Source organism: Aquarana catesbeiana, linkage group LG11, assembly GCF_042186555.1.
Source record: "Aquarana catesbeiana isolate 2022-GZ linkage group LG11, ASM4218655v1, whole genome shotgun sequence".
NCBI classification, from domain to species: Eukaryota; Metazoa; Chordata; class Amphibia; order Anura; family Ranidae; genus Aquarana; species Aquarana catesbeiana.
In genome coordinates this window covers 217256098-217278466 of record NC_133334.1, presented here as the reverse complement: position 1 = coordinate 217278466, position 22369 = coordinate 217256098, and positions in this window count along the sequence as shown.

The window sequence follows — 22369 nt, the reverse complement described above, 5'->3', positions numbered from 1 at the left end:
TTACACTGGATACGCACAAATTACCTACATGTTGGCCTTTGGAAAAAAATTGATTAACCAGAACTAGAGCTGCACGATTCTGGCTAAAATGAGAATCACGATTTTTTTTTGCTTAGAATAAAGATCACGATTTTCGCGGTGTAACATCTTCTTTCACACCATACAAAAAAAATTGGGCTAACTTTACTGTTTAGTTTTTTTTTTTTAATTAAAGTGTATTTTTTTGCGTTTGAAAAACCCCTGCGCAAATACGGTGTGACATAAAATATTGCAGCAACCACCACTTTATTCTCTAGGGTCTCTGCTAAAAAAAATATCATGTTTGGGTGCTCCAAGTAATTTTCCAGCAGAAAATAATGATTTTTACTTGTAAGCAACAAATGTCAGAAAAGGTTTGGTCTTTAAATGGTTAAACTTCCCTCATCTACACACCGGAGTTCTTTCCTTTGATAAAAGAACGAAAAGATACTTTGTTTCTACTTATTTGCATGTTGTAATAAAACTTGGCAAAGATCATGACATACTGTTTTGAAGATCGCAATTTCGACTCTATTAACGATTAATCATGCAGCTCAGAGGTGGCTCTTTAATTAGGCAAATGAGCGGTCGCCTAAGGCCTCGCGCTCCCAGGGGCCTTGCGGCCGCCTAATTTGCCTGACGGAGGAAGGGGAGAGCCCAGCATCGGGAAGAATGATGGCACTGCCTGCGGATGTGCATGTCAGGGCTGGGCTCAGCCCTTCCTTCTCTGAGCTGGCCGCTCAGTTGTCAGCTAATTGCTAGCTCCCATCTCTCCACAGTTACCCAGCTGTTGTTGATTCTGCTCGCAGTCCTGCCTACTTAAAGTCGTCCAGCTCACTTGATCTCTGCCTTCGCCTTTGTCAGCATCACAGAGACTTTCTCCAGCGTTCCTATTGAAGACTAGCTCGGCTGAAGTTCCTTCTGGCTCCTGATCCTGCTTGCTGTACTACTACGTTTATCTCTGGCTCTCTGACATTTGCTTGGCTGACTATCCAATCCGGTTACTGAACTCTGGCTTGTTTTGACTACGCTTACTTTGTTTACCTTATTATTATTATTATTATTATTATTATTATTAATAAACAAGTGTGATTTAACTTTACTTCTGTCTCGGTCTGATTCATGGTTCCTGATAGTAGGCAAAGGCGTTGAATTCAGAAGATACAGTCAATTCACTTGTTGGTAATTATTTTTTCCAGATTGGATGAGCAAGATCACCGCATGGATCAGTTTGCCATAGCGTTACAAACGCTCCTGAGTCGCATGGCTCACCTGGAAACTCCCACTGTGGCTGCTCCGGTACACCCTGAGTTGCAGGCCGTCCCTGCTGCTGCGCCAGTCTCTGTGCAGGCACCCGCCTCGAGTATTACTTCTATAAGAGGTATGTCCGGTTCCACTCCGTTTCCCCAGCGATTTGGGGGCGATCCAGTTCAATGCAGAGGGTTTCTCAACCAGGTTGAGATTTACTTTGAGATGCTGCCCCAGGCGTTTCCCACAGATAGAAGCAAAGTAGGTTTCGTGATATCTTTGCTTTCTAAAAGAAGCTTGACCTGGGCAAACCCTCTATGGGAGACGCAAAAACCTGTTGTCTTGAGTTACCCTGACTTTGTGGCCTCCTTTAAAAGGGTATTTGACGTTCCTGCACTCTCCACTTCTGCTGCCAAGTGCCTCATGTCCATCAGAGTACGAGAACTGTTGCTGACTACGCCACTGAATTCCGTACTCTGACAGCAGAGGTTGCGTGGAACAATGAGGCCCTCGTGGCTGCTTTTTTCTCATGGTCTCTCGAATTCCATCAAGGATGAGATAGCAGCCCGAGATATACCCACTAAGCTGGAGAGGTTGATCACATTTGCCATCCTCATTGACTCCAGACTCAGAGAAAGACTCTTTTAAGAAGACTTTGCAGAAGCCCCGTGTACGTTTGCCTCCGAGCTTTGCAGTCCCACCCGTGCCTCCCTCACCTCCCATGCCTCCTGGTACCGAGTCGGTCAGTGAAGATGAACCCATGTGCTTGGGCTTCACGCGTCTCTGCAAATGAGAGAGCCTTTAGGAGAAGGGAGAGATTGTGCCTTTATTGTGGCCAGGCAGGTCACTTTTTGAAGTCTCGTCCTCCAGGGAACGCCTGAACCTTGAGGTCCTGTCATGGACAGACCTTAGGTGGCGTTGTTTCGTCCTCAGTTATCCAGAAGGATAAGCCCCTGGTTTCGGTCACTCTTTCTTGGGCTAAGTCATCCATCCAGATACAGGCTCTAATCGACTCTGGGGCTGCAGGCCTGTTCATTGATGCTGCCTATGTATCACAGCACTCAAATCCGCTGCAGTGACACTCCACTTGCCATTGAGGCTCTTGACGGGAGACCTCTACAGCCTGCCCATGTGACTCATGAGATGGTTCCATTGTCCATGGCCGTAGGGGCTCTTCACCATGAGTTAATCCAATTCCAAGTTATTTCCTCAGCTAGGTTTCCGCTGGTTATTGGTTATCCTTGGTTACAGAGGCACAACCCCTCTTTTGATTGTCTCCATGCTGAGGTTCTCTCCTGGTCATCACAATGCAATGAGACATGCTTCCAGAAGGTAGCCAAGGTCCTGTGCACATCTTCAATCTCCTCCCTGCCGGAGGAGCACCGCGATTTTAGCGATGTCTTTGACAAAGGTTAAGCCGGTAGTTTGCCTCCACACCGGCCTTATGATTGTGAAATTGACCTTCAACCTGGTGCCATACCCCCTCGTGGCCGGGTTTACCCTTTGTCGGTCTTGGAGGATAAGGCCATGGAGGAGTATGTTGCAGACGCACTTTCTTGAGGTTTCATCCGCAAATCCTCGTCTCCTGCTGGTGCTGGTTTCTTCTTTGTGAAGAAGAAGAGCGGTGAACTGAGACCTTGTATTGATTATAGGGGTCTCAATCATTTCACAATTAAGAATGCCTACCCAATTCCGTTGAATACAGAGTTATTTGACCGCCTTAAGGGAGCAACGGTTTTCGCGAAGCTTGATTTGAGAGGGGCATACAATCTTGTGCGGATTAAGGAGGGCGACGAGTGGAAAACTGCATTTAATACCAGAAAAGGCCATTATGAGTACCTCGTAATGCCTTTTAGCCTTTGTAATGCCTCTGCAGTTTTCCAGGAATTTATAAACGATGTCCTCCGAGATTTGTTGCAGTTATGTGTGGTGGTTTATCTCGATGATATCCTCATATTTTCCAAGTCCCTGGAGAACCACCACACAGATGTCTGTCGTGTGCTTCAGAAACTAAGAGAAAACAATCTCTATTGTAAACTGGAGAAGTGCGAGTTCCATCGCGAACAGGTTAAATTCCTGTCATTTCCACTGCTGGTTTTTCGATGGACCCAGAGAAACTTTTGGCAGTCCTACAGTGGCCCCGACCCGTGGGTTTACGTCCTCTGCAGCGTTTCCTGGGCTTTGCCAACTATTATCGGAAGTTTATTCGTAACTTCTCGTCTCTGGTCAAGCCCTTGACTGATATGACCAGAAAGGACGGTAACCCACAGAGTTGGTCTCTGGAGTCCATTAAGGCCTTTGAGAGTCTCAAGGCTGCCTTTGTTTCTGCTCCTGTGTTGACACATCCTGATCCTATGTTGCCTTTTATCCTAGAAGTTGATGCTTCTGAGACTGGAGTTGGCGCCCTTCTGTCTCAACGTCCTAACTCTGAGAGCGCTATGCATCTGTGTGGCTACTTTTCCAAGAAATTGTCACCTGCAGAGTGCAATTACGAGATTGGTGACAGAGAGCTGTTGACGATCATTTTAGCCCTGAAAGAATGGAGACATCTCCTTGAAGATACCACTGTCCCAGTTCTCATTCTTACTGACCATAAGAATCTCACATTCTTGTCTGAGGCTAAGTGCCTCTCTCCCAGAGGGGCGCGATGGGCTCTTTTCTTGTCGAGTTTTAATTATCTTGTCTCATTCTTACCCGGTACTAAGAATGTAAGGGCTGACGCCTTGTCACGACAATTTTCCTCCACTTCCAAGTTGGAGTCGGTTCCGGTTCCTGTGATTCCTCCTGATCGTATGCTGGCTATGGTTCACACCAGTCTTACCTCTCCTTTGGGTGACAAAATTCTTGCTGCTCAGGTCCATGCTCCTCCTGAGAAACCTTGTGACCGCTGCTTTGTCCCAGAGAGTCTCCGTACTGCTGTGCTCCAAACTTACCATTCTCCCAAGGGAGCTGGCCACCCTGGGAAGAATCAACTCGTTTGGGCCATTTCCCAACAATTCTGGTGGCTTAGTCTAGGAGCTGATGTAACTGCCTTCGTAGCTGCCTGTTCCGTGTGTGCTCAGAGTAAGACTCCACGACACCTTCCAGTGGGCCTCCTACAACCCATACCCAATGCAGAGAGGCCCTGGACCCACCTGTCTATGGATTTCATTGTGGAGTTACCCAACTCCCAAGGCAACACTGTTATCCTTATGGTGGTCAACCGGTTCTCAAAGATGTGTCATTGTATTCCACTTAAGAAGCTGCCCACTTCTAAGGAACTGGCTCCCATTTTTGCTCAGGAGATCTTTTGCTTACATGGACTACCAAAGGTGATTGTCTCGGACGGGGTAGTCAGTTTGTCTCCCGGTTCTGGCGAGCCTTTTGTGCACAGTTGGGAATTCAGCTTGCTTTCTCCTCTGCGTATCACCCGCAGTCTAATGGGGCCGCAGAACAAGCCAATCAGTCCTTGGAGCAATTCTTACGTTGCTATATTTCTGACCATCATAACAACTGGTCAGACCTATTACTGTGGGCAGAGTTTGCTCACAACAGGGCCTTAAATTCTGCTTCCCAATTGTCCTCGTTTATGGCGAATTATGGCTTCCAACCTTCCATGTTGCCTGACTTGTTTGTTCCGCAGAGTATTCCTGCATTAGAGGAGCATCTCTGTGGTCTTCGTTACACTTGGGCACAAGTTCAGCAGGCTTTGCAACATGCTAACGATAGGTACAGACTCCATGCTGACCACAGACGCCTGCCTGCACCTTCCTACCAGGTTGGGAACAGTGTCTGGCTGTCGTGTCGCAAACTCCGGCTTCGTGTTCCTTCTCTGAAGTTCGCACCTTGTTTTATTGGGCCTTTCTGTATCCTTCGCAGGATTAACCCAGTGGCTTACGCCTTAGACCTTCCTCCTAGTATGCACATCTCAAATGTGTTTCATGTCTCCTTATTAAAACCTTTGGTCTGCAATCGCTTTACCACCTCTGTGCCACGTCCTCACCCTATACAGGTTGAGAACCATGAGGAGTATGAAATACAATCCATTGTTGACTCCCGTAGGTTCCGTGGGCGCATACAGTACCTGGTGCATTGGAAGGGGTACGGTCCGGAGGAACGCTCTTGGGTCTCATCCTCGGATGTACATGCCCCTGTCCTCCTCCGTGATTTCCATAGACATTTTCCCCTCAATCCCGGTGGTCCTCCGAGGGGGAGGGGTCGTTGAGGAGGGGGTACTGTCAGGGCTGGGCTCAGCTCTTCCTTCTCTGGGCTGGCTGCTGAACTGTCAGCTAATTGCCAGCTCCCATCTCTCTCCACAGTTGCTCAGCTGTTGTTGATTCTGCTCATCAGTCCTGCCTACTTTACTTAAAGTCGTCCAGCTCACTTGATCTCTGCCGTCGCCTTTGTCAACATCACAGAGACTTTCTCCTGTGTTCCTGTTGAAGACTGGCTCCTGATCCTGCTTGCTGTACTACTACATTTATCTCTGGCCCTCTGACATTTGCTTGGCTGACTACCAGATCCGGTTACTGAACTCTGGCTTGTTTTGACTACTCTTACTCTGTTTACCTTATTATTATAACAAGTGTGATTTAACTTTACTTCTGTCTCGGTCTGATTCATGGTTTCTGATATGCGGGACTGATATTCTCATGCCAGGACTCTGCACTAACACCAGTGGGACTGCCTCCCCCTCTCTTTATCCTGGCTGCAGGGAGGAAGAATCGGGGTCAGTTACTGCTCCTCGGGCAGTCTGTAATGCTTGTATAAAGGTCCGCACCAGCGATGACGGGAGGAAACCATCTCACTGGTTGGTCCAGGGGTCAATGAGCTGCAGGCTGCAGGGTTGACTGGTCGATGAAGCCCCGCCCTGCACGTGTGTGGTTTCACCCAGAGGCAATGCAGAGGTTGCTAGCAGTGACGGCAGTCTGATAAGTTTGAGGATTGGGGTGAGTCCATCCAAATCTGTTTTATTGCACACTGACACATAACTGCTCTGTCCACCACCTAGCCCCTGTATGCAAACAACTCCTCTTCCATGTGACCGGACCGCAGATATCACAGGTTATCCCGAATCTCACACAGGAGCACAGAACAAAATGCCTCCTTTTCTCCCCCTCTACTCCCCCCCATCTCCCACTCCCCCCTCCCTCTCTCTCCTCCCATTCCTCTCTCTCCCTCCCACTCTCTATCCCCTATCTCTCCCCCTCCCACTCTCCTCCCCTCTCTCTCCCCTCTCCCCCTCCCTCTCTCTCTCCCCCCTCCCCCCCTCTCTCTCCCTCTCCCTCTCTCTCCCCCTCTCTCTCCCTCTCCCCTCTCTCTCTCCCCCCTCTCTCTCCCTCCCCCTCTCTCTCTCCCCCTCTTTCTCTCCCTCCCCCCCTCTCTCTCTCCCACCCCTCTCTCCCTCTCCCTCTCCCCTCTTTCCCTCCCACCCCTCTCTCTCTCCACCTCCCTCTCTCCCTCCCTCACCCTCCAACCCCCCTCTCTCCCCCCTCTTATCTCTTTCCCCTCCCACCCTTCTCTCCCTCCCACCCCTCTCTCTCTTCCTCCTACTCTATCTTTCTCTCCCCTCCTCTCTCCCCCTCCCTCTCTCTTTCTTATCTCTCCCCTCCCCCTCTTCCCTCCCCCTCTTTCCCCTCCCCCCTCTCTCTCCCCTTCCCCCTCTCTCTCCCTCAATCCCTCTCTCCCACCCCTCTCTCCCTCCCCCTGTCTCTCCCCATCTCTCCCTCCACTCCTCTCCCTTTCAGCCCTCCACCCCTCCCCCTCTCCCACTTCTCTCTCTCCCCTGCTTCTCCCACCCTCTCTCTCTCCCTTCCCTCTCCCCCTCTCTCTCTCTCCCCTCTCTCTCTCCCACCCCCTCTCTCTTCCCTTCTCTCTCTCTCCCTTCCTCCCCCTCTCTCTTTCTCTCTCTCCCACCCCTCTCCCCCTCCTCTCTTTCCCTCCCACCCCTCTCTCATTCTCTCTCTTCCCCCCTCTCTCTCTCCCCCTCTCTCTTATCTCTTTCACACCACCCTTCTCTCCCTCCTACCCCTCGCTCTCTTCCTACTAATCTGTCTTTCTCTCCCCTCCCCCTCTCTCTCCCCCCCTCCCCCCTCTCCCTTTCCCCTCTCCCTTCCCCCTCTCCCCTTCCCCCCTCTCTCCCCTTCTCTCTCCCCACCCCTCTCTCCCCCAACCCTCTCTCCCACCCCTCTCTCTCTCCCCCTATCGCTCTCCCCCTCTGTCTCTCCCCATCTCTCCCCCCCACTCCTCCCTCTTTCAACCCTCTACCCCTCCCTTTTTCTCTCCCCCTCTCCCACTCCTCTCTCTCCCCTGCTTCTCCCTCCCTCTCTCTCTCCCTTCCCTCTCTCTCCCCCCCTACTGGACTGGCCATGGGTGAATTCCCATCAGTTCATTGGACACTGTGCAGTGCACTGTATTATTAATTTTTATGGCTTGAATTATTTTTCCCATTATGGGCTTGAGTGGGGCCTCATGTCTATGTTTTGCCTAAGGCCTCACAAAGCATAGAGCCGCCTCTGGCGGAGAGTATTGTTGGGTCACTTTCCCAGTGTAATCTGTGTGGTTCTGCTGTCAATTTGACAGGCAACACCCACTCTGTGTTTGAGAAGCGCCAACATCAGCTCCTTTTATAAATGCAGCCTGCATTTCTAAACCCAATAAATATAAATGGCTATAAAATAAATCATTGAATACCGGTCAAGGAAGTTATATGCTTAGGTTTGAGTTTAAAACTGATTGCACTTTTTCTGTTCAGAGATAACTAAACTATGAGGGTTTTTTTTGTCTTCCTCTGGAAGTTATGGTTCTAAGGCTCAAAGCATACTGTTTTGAAGTCATTAAAAACTGACGTGTTTTTAAGTGCAACTAGTGTAAGCATCTTCATTAATTCTGTTTTTATATCAACCAGCCACTGCCAAAAAAAATCATTTGGCAGTTAAAAAAGTTAATAAATGTGTATTTTACCTGTGTAGCTTGCTGTTTGACCAGAGGTGCTTGGTTTTGTGCTGTGAAATTTTCTCTCTGGGTACGAGAGACAGACAGAGCCAGGATTGGGGATACTTCTTCTGTATGCATGGGTGGAAAATCTAGGTTCCCGGATTAAAATTTAACACCAAAAAGTTCATCTTAGATAGTGGGATTGCTTTGCTGGGTGAACACCTTGACCAGTATAGATTTCTGGCTTCATTGTTGCTGAAGTGTACCTTTAAAAAATAACTGGAATAAATACACATGCCTGTCTTATAATGACTGCATTCCCTCAGGAGTTCCTTCTCCACATCAAAAGGTTAATGGATATATATCCTGACAACACACAGCTTGCAAGGCTAACCAACTGTAGTTAGCATATTAACAAGGTTATTTTTGCTCAAGAGCAGCAATTCATTTTAAGTGGACAGTGAAATTGTTGCTATATAATTTCAATATACAGATGTTTTTATTTTTTTTACCTTTATAAATACTCCTCTAGTACATGTGACATTAACACAGATACCTCAAGGGGATCAGTTATATGGATAACTGGCGCAGTGGTCACATTCCCAAGGCACTTTGCAGCTGTTGTGGAATATGTAATATGATCATCCACAGCAATGGTCACCATTTACATGTATGCATATATTTGAACTGCAGCAGTTACAGATGGACATATACCCCATCTGTACTGTACTGAAAGTATATTGGCTTCATCATTCCAGAATCACATTCTGTGCTTTCCATTGGGTATTGAAATACAAGTAAAGAAATGATGTTATGTGGCTTGTCTTTAAACCTAAAAGTAAAGAAATCTTGTCTGGCTTAAGAAATTATGTTGTCGGTGCCCACATCTTAACAACTGGGTCACTAAAATTTGGTCATGAACATTTTTTGCTGGTGTTCCAACAATGCCACAAGCTTTTAAAACCTTGAAGCTAATTAAAGGTTGTATATTTTGAGATTTAACTTGCCTGTAAACATTGATCGTTTTACAAACCATGCTGGTTAAAGACATTCCCACTAAATCCAGCTCTATTAGGTGCCCAAACCAACCCAACTGCAGAAGTTTATAGGTTATCACTGCCAGCCTGAGGTTTCAAAGTGGCCTATCTAAAAACGTTATATGTTAGTAGAGAGGGAGTGCACATGGTGCATTAAAAGTCACCATGGATGTCTCTGTTATCATTATTATTATTACAATGTTGTATTATAATACAGGATAACACCAAAAGTTTTCAGATTGCTTTAAAAAATAAAAAGAGACAGTATAGTTACAATACAATTCAATAAAAGAGGGTTAGGCAGGCCATACACAGTTCGATCGATCAACTTGAGTACAACCAGCATGCCGTGGTTGCAGGAAATACATTTTCTCCGTGTATGGCCAACCTTAGGAGGGCCTGTTCTGGAATCAAGCATGGGAGGAGGTGATGAGGTAAAAAGCAGGATGTTTTGGGAGGAGCTTTGGGAGATATTTTGGGACAGGGTTGGTGATGTAGCTTGGGGCAAAGTAGTGGATGTACGTAATATCTTGAATTATATGTGTTAGGTGTGTGGAAGCCAGTGGAGGGAATGGTAGAGAGGATGGACAGACACCGAATGATGGGTGAGGTGTGGCAGCAGCATTCATGATAGAATGAAGGGAGGACAGCATGTATAGAGGTAGGCCGACAAGAGATGTCAACAAAGTGAATTAGTAGCTTTGTGGTGTAATTGTTAAAAAGGTGCAAATTTTAAAAATTATACTGAAGTTGAGGCACCAAGATATGGACAGTGATTGCATGTATGGCCAAAAGGAGTGGTCAGAAACCAGCATTGCACCTAGCGCCCTGCCATCAGGAGATGGACTGGTAGTTGTGTTGCTGAGCTTGATATGGAATTCAAGAGATTGGAGATGGGGGGGGGGGGGGGACAATATGCTCAGTTTTTAAAAAAATTGAATTTGAGGACGTGGTGTGACATGCACATTGATAGGTAGAATTTATAAAACAGCGATTAGTGAAATTAACAAAGCCATACAATACAAAAACAGTGTAAATAAATGATTGAATATAACTTTGGTGCAAATGTGTAACATGAGATAAATAAGTTTAATAAAGTGCACAAAGTTCTTTTGATTACTTCATCCCAAAATGCTCTGAAAAGGGTGGTACTTGCAGAGACTGAATAGGTAAGGTGAGGAACAGAGAGATACATTTGGGTGCCAATAGCATAAAGGTGCTATTGTCAGCCATTTGAAGCTATTAACTGACCAATAAAGGAGTAGCAACTAGAGAATAGAAGTGGTATGTGGTTGGGGGACCCCTACAGAAAGTGGAAGAGGTAGAGGTGTTGGTGACATTGAAAGTGCAGTGATATAGGTAGGAGGAGAACCAAGAAGGTGCAGGGTCTTGAAGGCCAAGGGTGTGTATTTTTTTGAGAAAGAGAGGGTGGTCAACTGTACAAAGCAGCAGAGAGGTCTGCGAGTATGATTTTTACTCATTTATGAGTTATAGGAAGGCAGTTTCTGTGGAATGGTACATGTGAAAGCCAGACCATAAGGTCAAGAAGGACGTTATCAGTGAGGTGGTACTTCAGACAGTTGAAGTTTGCAGGTAAAAATGGAAGCAAAGAGATACGTTGTTGAAGTTGTTGAAACTGGTGGGGTCCAGTGGGGGTTTTTAGTATGGGCGTTATAAGTGCATGTTTTTGAGGGGTGGGGAAGATGCCATTATAGAAGGAGAGACTGAAGGCATGATACAGAGCGTAGGATAGAGCACAAAGGTGACCTGTGTAGTTGTGAGGAAACAAGGTCCAGCGGGTAGTTTAGTAACTTCTGTGGTAACAGGGTCAAAAGCGGAAAGCATTTAATGTGGTAATTAGGGTTGCCACCTTTTCTTCAAGTCAAACCCAAATACTTTAGCAGCGCACAGCAATTTTATTGTAGTATAAACTATACATATATTTTGCTATTACATAACATTTCTAATCATATGAAGTTAATAACAAGAGTCCCCCTCTACATTAGAGTCCACAGAGTTTCCCTTTACATCTGAACTCGCAGAGTTCCCTTTCACTGTAAGGCGGGACTCTGCAGACTCTGATGTAAGGGAGAACTCTGGGGGCTCTAACATAAGGGTTGCTCTGGGAACCCTGATTTAAGGGGGAGCACTGAGAACTCCGATGTACGGAGAGGACTCTGATGTAAGGGGGAACACTGTGGCCTCTGGTGTAAAGGGGAACTCTGATGTAAGGGGTGCTCTGAGAACCCTAATTTACCTTAGTGTACTCACTCAGAGGCAGGAGATAGAAGGGGGGAGACGTCAGTCACAGACAGAGATGGATGGTGAGCTCACTCACCCCTTGGCAGTCAGCACCTCTCATCCAACTGTATCTGAGGCTGCTGGACACAGAGGGGTAGGGCCAGGAGGAAGAGGTGCAGATCGAGCCCTCTCTCCTCTTCGCCTGTGTGTTTGTGGGGGATTGTTAGTGCTGGCTTTGGGCAGCATGAAAGAGAGTGTAACAGACACTCTCAGCTTAGACAACTGCAGCCAGCAACCCTGCTAGGAAGCCATAGTCCAGTCTGAATAATGTGTCCGGGTTTCAGGCAGTCGGAAACCCGGACGCATGATTCCAAACCCGAACTGTCCGGGTGAATCCCGGACAGGTGGCAAGTGCAACCCTAGTGGTAATACACATGTTATGTAAGGCAGGGGAGATATCTGAACAAACTAACTGTGAAGATGCAACTGAATGCATTAAAATACACCGTAGATGCCTCTGTATTCTTAGCTGGTACTCTTGCCTTTTGTGTGAGTCATTTTTTTTTGTGGTTATTATTGTGTTTAAGCTAAATGTTTTTCCATAGTAAAACTACTGTTTTAAAGCATAAAAGTCAATGGATTTTGAAAAAATGACAAATAAAATTATATTTTAGTTAGAAATGTGGTAGAAGCAATACATCAGTCACCTGACAAAAACTTAAGCCCTCCCTCCCATTTCTGCTTTCCCACCAGTTTTATACTCACGTGTCTCAAATCCAGGTCGCTAAATCATATAACCTCCTGTCAAATTCTTTCCAACTGAACCCATGCATATAATTTGCAATCCCATATAATCCTATGGACTTCCAAGCATGAGTTCATACTTACAAAATGCATCGAGGTGCAGTGCAGTTGCACAGACCCGGCCAGCAAGAAATGGACAAGCGCCTGTGCAATCTAGTGAGGGATATTTCACTTGATTGGAACAGGTAAGTATTAGGCAGGGAATGCCATGTGAGTTTAAATGTCCAAAAAGGTGCAGTAACACTTTAAATGACATTTTTTTGTTAAACATCTGTATATCATAAACAACTGCCACGTTTGTCAGAGTGCCATAGGTACTATTTTCACAATTTTTTTCATCCTCTTTTGGATCTCACTGCGGCTGATCTCCTCCAGCTTCTTTCAGCTATTTTCTGTCTACATGCATGCGCTCCAGCATCGGTTTCCAATCATTGCTCAGACCTGCTCGTGACATGGCGGTTTGCAGCCTGTACCACAATCACTTGTGCCCCATACACACTATCAGATTGTCTGCTGATTTTTTCCTTCAGATTTACCAAAACCACATACTATGAGGTCAAACCTTAGGAGTTTCAATTTGTATGCAATCAGGCAGGCCCTTGCACTACATGGTTTTGGTAAATCTGAAGACAAAAATCAGCAGAAAATCTGATAGTGTGTATGGGGCTTAACAGAGTAAAAATGCAGAAGCTCAATTGGGAGACAGTTTGTTACCCCCAAAAAAAGAGTCAGAAAAACCCTCATGGTAGGATCAACACATTCTATTTTACTTAGATGTAGTACCCCACTCTAGTTAGGCTAAATTTCATTTTTTGGCTTCACTGCAGTCAGCGGAGCAGTATTCTACTATTTGTCTGATCAGGGTTTCCTAGCTGGGTGTTTGATTCCTCTCACCTGCTTCTGGGGAAGCTTCCAGAATATAGGGCATGGAGAGTCAAATATCCAGTATAAAAATCCCTACAAAGAACCACCCAGAAGGTGGTTGGGGAGGTGATGAATGTCTGGGAGGTCTTTCTAGAATGTTCTTTCCTCTCCAGGGAGGGTTCCAGTTTTCCTGGGGCTGCTGCCTCTGGGAGATAGATAGTGAGACAAGAAATTACAGTCTGGGCCTCAGCACTTGCTGAGCTAGGGGCCTGGAGGAGACTATCAATGGATTTTGCTGAAGGGCACTGTCTTGAAGTCCTGGTCTGGAGAAGGATCTTTTGTGTCCCTCACTGAGGAACTACCTGGGGAAGTTTTGTGGCAGACAGCTCTAATGCCCCGTACACACGGTCAGACATTCCGACGGAATATGTGCGGTCGGAGCTTGTTGTCGGAAATTCCGACCGTATGTGGGCTTCATCTGACTTTTTCTATCGGAATTGCCGACACACAAAGTTTGAGAGCAGGCTACAAAATTTTCCAACAACAAAATCCGATCCTTTAAATTCCGATCGTGTGTAGACAAATACGACGGACAAAGTGCCACGCATGCTCAGAATAAATTAAGAGACGAAAGCTATTGGCTACTGCCCCATTTATAGTCCCGACGTACGTGTTTTACATCACCGTGTTCAGAACGATCAGATTTTCCGACAACTTTGTGTGACTGTGTGTATGCAAGACAAGTTTGAGCCAACATCCGTCGGAAAAAATCTATGGATTTTGTTGTCGGAATGTCCAATCAATGTCCGACCGTGTGTACGGGGCATTAGTGTTGTTAGTTGTTGTTAGTAACTAAAAACATAAAAGGAGGGTTTCGGGACTTTGAATAAGGTATTGTGATGGGACTCAACAAGTATAACAATGTAGTAAGTAATGTGTTTATTGTCTAAAACATACAACAATGACATGCAGCAGTGGATATATAGAGTGTAGTAAACACATGAACAGCATATTACAAACCATCAGCATATAATTGTCAAATCATACACAGGGTATTTGAAAAAGTAATCCTCCATAAAAGAATCCTGAAAACACCAGGTAGTGGCCTGTGAGTATAAAACATATGCATCATTGTAAGGCTGACGCGTTTCATGGCACTGAAGCCACTCTTTAGGAGCGAATGCGTAATAATATAAAATCTGTAGGAAGATATAAACATCACATAAAATTTCTGATCATGTGACCCACTAGGGGGAAGCAGGGACATGGAGTGGAGGAAGTAAGAAGGGGGTGTTAATTTCCTCTGCTACTTACATGTTAGCAGCTTGTGAAGATATCTGTACCAGAGCAAATGGTCCAGCATGATTGTCTGTACCGGGAGCTGAGGTGGAGTCTATAGCAAGGCAGGGAAAATAAAGGTGTTTCCCAAAGACAATGTGTGTCCAACCTGGGGTGCAGCAAGGGCTCCAATCTAGAAATAAATGATAGTATATAATATAATAATATATAACCCAAGTGGGGTGAAGATAAATGAGACCCCTGAGCCAAACGAATGTGATAATGGTTGTTGTTAGTAAGACCTATGTTTGGGACTTTCATGTGTGTGTCTGCAAATAAAAGGATTTGTGCTAGAAGTTTATCTTTTTATTGATCGTTTCCTGAACCCCTCTCCTGTTTAACCACTTGCTGACTGCCGAACACACGTATACGTCGGCAGAATGGCACAGGCAGGCAAATGGGCGTGCCTGTACGTCCCTTTGAATTTGCCGCACATCGGGCATGCACCTGCCAAGCGCCGCGGTAGTGTGCCCGCGGGTCCCGCAAACGTGATGTTCGCTGGCGGCCCACGATTGCAGGGAGGAGAGGCAGAGCGGGAAGATGCCTATGTAAACAAGGCATTTCCCTGTTCTGCCTAGCAACATGACAGGGATCTACTGCTCCCAGTGATCAGGAGCAGTGATCTCTGTCATGTTGTAGTGAGCCCATCCCCCCCACAGTTAGAATCACTCCCTAGGACACATTTAACCCCTTGATCGCCCCCTAGTGTTTAACCCCTTCCCTGCCAGTGTCATTTATACAGTAATCAGTGGCTATTTGTAGCTCTGATCGCTGTATAAATGACAATGGTCCCAAAATGGTGTCAAAAGTTTTCGATATGTCTGCCATAATGTCGCAGTCCTGATAAAAATCACAGATCACCGCCATTACTAGTAAAAAAAAATTTAGAATAAAAATGCCATAAATCTGTCCCCTATTTTGTAGAGGCTATAACTTTTGCGCAAACCAATCAATATACACTTATTGCGATTTTTTTTACCAAAAATATGTAAAAGAATACATATTGGCCTAAACTGTGGAAAAAATGTGTTTTTTATATATTTTTTGGCAATATTTATTATAGCAAAAAGTAAAAATATTACTTTTTTTCAAAATTGTCATTTTTTTTTGTTTATAGCGCAAAAAATAAAAACGGCAGAGGTGATCAAATACCATCAAAAGAAAGCTCTATTTGTGGGAAAAAAAGGACATCAATTTTGTTTGGGTACAATGTTGCATGACCGCGCAATTATCAGCTAAAGCGACGCAGTAGTGAATCGCAAAAATGCTCTGGTCAGGAAGGGGGTAAATCCTTCCAGGGATGTAGTGGTTAAGTTACGCAGCAATAAATTCATCTATTTGAAATTCCATTAACATGCTGAAGCTTATATGAAATTTTATGAATTAGGTTTAGGTATATTATATTCATTAGAGGGAGAACTAGGGACAAGGCTACAAGCCCCTGCTTCTTAACTAGTGCTACACCCCTATATAGTCCCTTTTTCATTTTGATTGATCAATTCCCGTACTTCTTAAGCTGGTCATACATGGAGCAAAATTCCTACCTACTGATCGACTTCCCTGTCTGTATTTTTCATTTGGTCAATAGGTTGCATCATTGATCTGTGTATTCTAACTGCGGGGAAGTCTCCCTGGTGTTCATTATACAATAGTGAAAGGGGAGGATTCCTTCCCCCATTCCACCTCAAATGTATGCATGTGGCAAACGGGTCAGTGTATAGCCAGCCTTAGGCAAAAAATGTCAGTTTTGAATGGCCTTGGTCAGCTTGAAGTTTGCATGTTCTCCCTGTGCTTGTATGGGTTTCCTCTAGGTAAATAGTCCCTACCCAAAATTAGCCCTAATATAATATTCTACTCAGTGCGTCCAAGATGCCTGCCTCTACAGCAGATAATGTGTTTTGCGTTCCTATGGCAGAAGTTGCTCATTGCTCGAGGAACCCTAGCAACCTCTGGAAGAGCCCTAGTTGAGAAAGGCTAATCCAATGAAAAAAGCGATTATGAAATATTTTTTCAAAACTTGGTTTATTCTAGAAAATGTGCACATCAGACAGAGAATATGTTGACATTGAAAGCAGTACAGGGTCATGACTAATATCATACAATATGACAAATCAAACATCAAATCATCACATGACATGTACACACAAATTTCTTGAACCTGATATAGAAAAAGGAAAAGCGTCAACCAAAAGAACTAAAAACTGTCTTAATACGATAGTCACAATGTTATCTACAAACTACACTTGCTCACCTACACCACTGCTTGTACAGGAGCAATCCGATATTTTATTGCCTTGACTAGTCCAGCACACCAAACCCTTGGGCTTTTATTACATAGCAATATAGTCATATTCTGATTATTAGTCTGTGCAGCAATGGAATGACGGGGTGAATTAAAGTGGGTCAGAAATCAAGTGAAGGAGGCAGGCAATCACTGGTATCTTGTGAATCTTCCAAGGACCTCAGAGTTTAAGGGACTTCCTTGGGTATCCCCTCACTCCATATGTTAGTTTGTAGAGAGGTAGGTTCTGGTTCTGGTTAGAGCTGCACCAGAGGCAGCTCTCGGCTTTGTGAGGCCTTAGGCAAAACTTAGACATGAGGCCCCACTCACCCCCATAATGGGAAAAAGAATTGAAGCCATACAAATCAATAATACAGTGCACTGCACAGTGTCCAATGAACTGATGGGAATTCACCCATGGCCAGTCCAGTATGCATTGGATCATATCACACCAGGATATGCGCTGCAACACAAGCTCCCTCTCTATAGTGATCGTCACTTACTAGACAGCTCTCCGTTATGCCTACATTTCACATTACCTTGGCCATAAATTGATCATCTATTCTCCTAAACCTATGCCCCATACCAGCTGTGGACACAACCAATGCACTGTATTCAGGTCAGTGAACCTGAGTACAGAGCTGACTGAGGAGAGAGAGGAGGGAGAGCGAGAGAGAGAGGGAGGAGTGGGAAGGAGAGGTGGAGGGGGGGAGAGAGAAGGGAGACAGAGAGGAGGGGAAGGGAGAGAGAGAGAGGCGTGGGAGAGAGGAGAGAGAGAGGGGGAGAGAGGGGTGGAAATAGAGTGGAGTGGGAGAGAGTGAGGGAGAGAGAGGAGTGAGAGGGAGGGGGAATAGAGGGAAGTGGGAGAAGGAGGTTAGAGAGAGAGGGGTGGGAGAGAGAGAAAGAGAGAGAGAGGGGGGAGGGAAGGGAGAGAAAGAGAGAGGGTGGAGAGGTAAGGGAGAGAGAGAGGGGGGGAGAAAAGGGAGAGAGAGAGAGTAGTGGGAGAGGGGGAGAGAAAAGGGGAGGGGTAGAGGGTTGAACAAGAGAGGAGTTGGGGGAGAGACAAAGGGGGGAGGGAGATGGGAGAGAGAGGGATGGGAGAGAGAGAGAGAGGGGTGGGGAGAGAGGGGGGTAGGGAGAGAGGGGGGGAAGGGGAGAGAGAGAGGGGGAGAGATAAGAGAGAGAGGGGAGGGGAGAGAGAGATAAGAGAGAGATAGAGTAGGAGGAAGCGAGAGAGGGGTGGGAGGGAGAGAAGGGTGGGAGGGGAAAGAGATAAGAGGGGGGAAAGAGATGAGAGGGGAGCGGGAGGGGTGGGAGGGAGAGAGAGAGCGGAAGAGAGAGGGGTGGGAGGGAAAGAGGGGAGAGGGAGAGAGGGGTAGGGGAGAGGGAGAGAGAGAGAGAGGGGGAGGGAGAGGGATGGGGAGGGAGAGAGAGAGGGGAGAGAGAGGGGGAGAGGGAAGGGAGAGGGATAAAGGGAAAAGTAGGGGAGAGAGAGGAGTGGGAAAGGGGTAGAGAAAAGTTGAGGGGTAGAGGGTTGAAGGGTAGAGGAGTGGGGGGAGAGACAGAGGGGGGGAGAGATTGGGGAGAGAGAGAGGGATGGGGGGGAGAGAGGGTGGGGAGAAAGGGGGGTAGGGAGAGAGAGATGGGGAAGGGGAGAGAGAGGGGTAGGGGAGAGAGGGGGGGAGAGATAAGAGAGAGAGGAGAGGGGGAGAGAGAAAGGGGGAGGGGAGAGAGAGATAAGAGAGAGATAGAGTAGGAGGATGCAAAAGAGGGGTGGGAGGGGAAAGAGATAAGAGGGGGGAGAGAGAGGGGTGGGAGGGAGAGAGAGAGCGGAGTCGGAGGGAAAGAGGGGAGGGGGATAGGGGTGGGAGAGAGGGGGGGAGAGTGGAGAGTGAGAGAGGGGGGAGAGAGAGAGGGTGGGAGAAGCAGGAGAGAGAGAGGAGTGGGAGAGGGGGAGAGAAAAGTGGAGGGGTAGAGGGTTGAGAGAGGAGTGGGGGGAGAGATGGGGAGAGACAGAGGGGGAGAGAGAGAGGTGGGAGATAGGAAAGGGGGGAGGGAGAGGGGTGGGGAGAGAGGGTGGTAGGGAGAGAGAGGAGAGGAAGGGGGGAGAGGGGGAGGGGAGAGAGAGGAGTGAGAGAGGGGGAGAGAAAAGTGGAGGGGTAGAGGGCTGAAAGAGAGAGATGGGGGGAGAGAGGGATGGGGGAAGATCGAGGGGTGGGGAGAGAGGGGGGGTAGGGAGAGAGAGAGTGGGGAAAAGGAGAGAGGGGGGAAGGGGAGAGAGAGAGGGTGGGAGAGAAGGGTGGGAGGGGAAAGAGATGAGGGGGAGAGAGAGAGGGTGGGAGGGAAAGAGGGGAGGGGGAGAGAGAGGGGGAGGGAGAGAGAGAGAGGGAGAGGGGGAGAGATAAGAGAGAGAGAGGGGGTAGGGGGAGAGAGAGAGGGAGAGAAGGGTGGGAGGGGGAAGAGAGGGGTGGGAGGGAGGGGGAGAGAGAGAGGGGAAGAGAGAGGATTGGGAGGGAAAGAGGGGAGGGGGAGAGGGAGAGAGAGAGAAGGTAGAGAGAGAGGGGGGGAAGGAGAGAGAGAGAGGGGGGTAGAGAGAGAGGGTGGGAGAAGCAGGAGAGAGAGAGGAGTGGGAGAGAAAAGAGGAGGGGTAGAGGGTTGAAAGAGAGAGGAGTGGGGGGAGAGACAGAGGGGGAGAGAGAGAGAGGTGGGAGATAGGAAAGGGGGGAGGGAAAGGGGTGGGGAGAGAGGGTGGTAGGGAGAGAGAGGAGAGGAAGGGGAGAGAGGGGGAGGGGAGAGAGAGGGGGAGAGAAAAGTGGAGGGGTAGAGGGCTGAAAGAGAGAGATGGGGGGAGAGAGGGATGGGGGAAGATTGAGGGGTGGGGAGAGAGAGGGGGTAAGGGGAGAGAGAGAGGGTGGGAGGGGAAAGAGATGAGGGGGAGAGAGAGGAAGGGGGAGAGAGAGAGGGTGGGAGGGAAAGAGGGGAGGGGGAGAGAGAGGGGGAGGGAGAGAGAGAGAGGGAGAGGGGGAGAGATAAGAGAGAGAGAGGGGGGAGGGGGAGAGAGAGAGGGAGAGAAGGGTGGGAGGGGGAAGAGAGGGGTGGGAGGGAGGGGGAGAGAGAGAGGGGAAGAGAGAGGATTGGGAGGGAAAGAGGGGAGGGGGAGAGGGAGAGAGGGGTGGGAGAGAGGGGGGAGAGAGAGATGGGGGAGGGAGAGAGAGATGGGGGAGGGAGAGAGAGAGGGGGTAGAGAGAGAGAGGGGGAGGGAGAGAGAGAGAAGGTAGAGAGAGAGAGGGGGAAGGAGAGAGAGAGGGGGTAGAGAGAGAGGGTGGTAGAGGGAGGGGGAGAGAGGGATGGGGAGAGAGAGATGGAGGGGGAGAGATAAGGGATAGAGAGTGGAAGGGGGAGTGGGAGATGGGGAGGAGTAGAGGGGGAGAGAGAGAGGAGGGGAGAAGGAGGCGTTTTGTTCTGTGCTCCTGTGTGAGATTCGGGATAACCTGTGATGTCTGCGGTCCGGTCACATGGAAGAGGAGTTGTTTGCATACAGGGGTTGGGTGGTGGACAGAGCAGTTATGTGTCAGTGTGCAATAAAACAGATTCTTTCTGTCACTGGACGGACTCACCCCAATCCTCAAACTCATCAGACCGCCGTTGTTCTCCTGAGAAAGTTCCCCCTGGCGGATAAGGACTTCCCTGTACTGCGCAGGCGCAGCGCTTGCGCAGTACGAGCCGCCTGTAATAGGGCCCCTCGCGGGCTCGCTCCACTCACCATGCTTCGGGCACGGTCTCGCTTTGCTCGGCATATTTTTATTCTAACTCTATGTCTACTTGGATGGTGGGGCTTGAACCTGGACTCAGTGCGCAGGTGCCGTGTAGAGCTGACGATCAGCTGTTCAACTTTGGAGACTTTCAGCGACTCCGTAGTCGTTCGTACTGCGCAAGCGCAGTGCATGCGCAGTACAGGGGGGTCCTTATCCGCCGGGGGAAATTTCTCGGCAAGACACCGTCACTACTAGCAGCCTCTGCATTGCCTCTGGGTGAAACCACAACACACGTGCAGGGCGGGGCTTCATCCACCAGTCAACCCAGCAGCCTGCAGCTCATTGGCCCCTGGACCAACCAGTGAGATGGTTTCCTCCCGGCATCGATGGTTTCCTCCCGGCATCGCTGCCCGAGGAGCAGTGACTCACCCCGATTCTTCCTCCCTGCAGCTGGGATAAAGATGAGAGGGGGAGGCAGTCCCGCTGATGTTAGTGCAGCGTCTTGGCATGAGAATATCGGTCCCGCATATCCGCAGGCAGTGCCATCATTCTTCCCGGTGCTGGGCTCTCCCCTTCCTCCGTCAGACAAATTAGGCGGCCGCGAGGCCTTAGGCGAGCGCCCAATTTGCCTAATTAAAGAGCCTAATTAAAGAGCCGCCTCTGGTAATACTGCAATGATGCCTGCAGCTTCAGGCATCACCTGGTACTGTTTTTTAGAGCCAGTGGTCGACTCTCTTGTAAAAAGCAATATTTGCAGCTCACTAGCTGCTGGATTGTTTTTACAAGCAGCGGGAGGGGACATCTGCCTTTCATGGCTTGCTGTCTCTTCTGTTCTACCCGGGATTGGTTTTGATCAGTGCTCCGCTATGATAACCCCAAAACAATCACCTGATATCACTTTCGGTTTACCCAGATGTTACTGGCGTAATTTAAAAAAAAACGAAAACATTCAAAAACACGATCTAGGTATTTTGAATGCTTTTAAGGGCAGAGGAGGGATTTAGGGTCTTATAAACCTCAGCTCTCTCTATAAAGAGCACCTGTCACATTGCTATTGCTATCACAAGGATGTTTACATTCCTTGTGACAGCAATAAAAGTGATCAAATTGATTTTTTAAAACAACAGGGTGAGGTATGTGAAGTATCACCCCGAATGTCAGATCATAGGCAGTAATTCTAGCACTAGACCACCTCCGTACATTTAAAGTGGTAACCTGAAAAGGCTTTTGAAGTGTCGCCCATGGATAGTAAAATTGACGTTGTTTGTCATAGTTGTGTGGACGTGCGCAATTTTAAAGTGTGGCATGTTTGGTATCTATTTACTCGGCATAACATCTTCTTTTATATGTTACAAAAAATTGGGTTATGTATTGTGTTTTTTTACTGAAAAAAAGTTAATTTAAAATTGCAAAACCCACCAATTTATTCTCTAAGGCAGGGGTGTCACACTCAAGTTCATCTTGGGCTGCATCTGCAGTATGGTTGCCCTCAAAGGGCCGGTTGTGCACTAGGAGAGTGCTACAAAGTTCAGAGATGTACAACATCTAGAGTGCAGAGTTTAGGAGTGGGCTTTGTACAGAGTGCAGAATTTAGGGATGTGCAATAGAGAGAGTGAAGAGTTCAGGAGTGCATTACTTACAGAGTTCAGAGTTCAGGGGTGTGCTACCTACAGAGTGCAGAGTTCAGGGGTGCATTACGTACAGTGTGCAGAGTTCAGGGGTGCCCTGCGCGCAGAGTTCAGGGATGAGCTGCACGCAGAGTTCGGGGTTGAGGAGTACCTAATGAAATCTGCTAGAGCTCCGAGCTGCCCAAGGCAAAGCTGTCCTTGAAAGAACACAGAAGGCTTCTGTGTTTACAAGTGACAGCG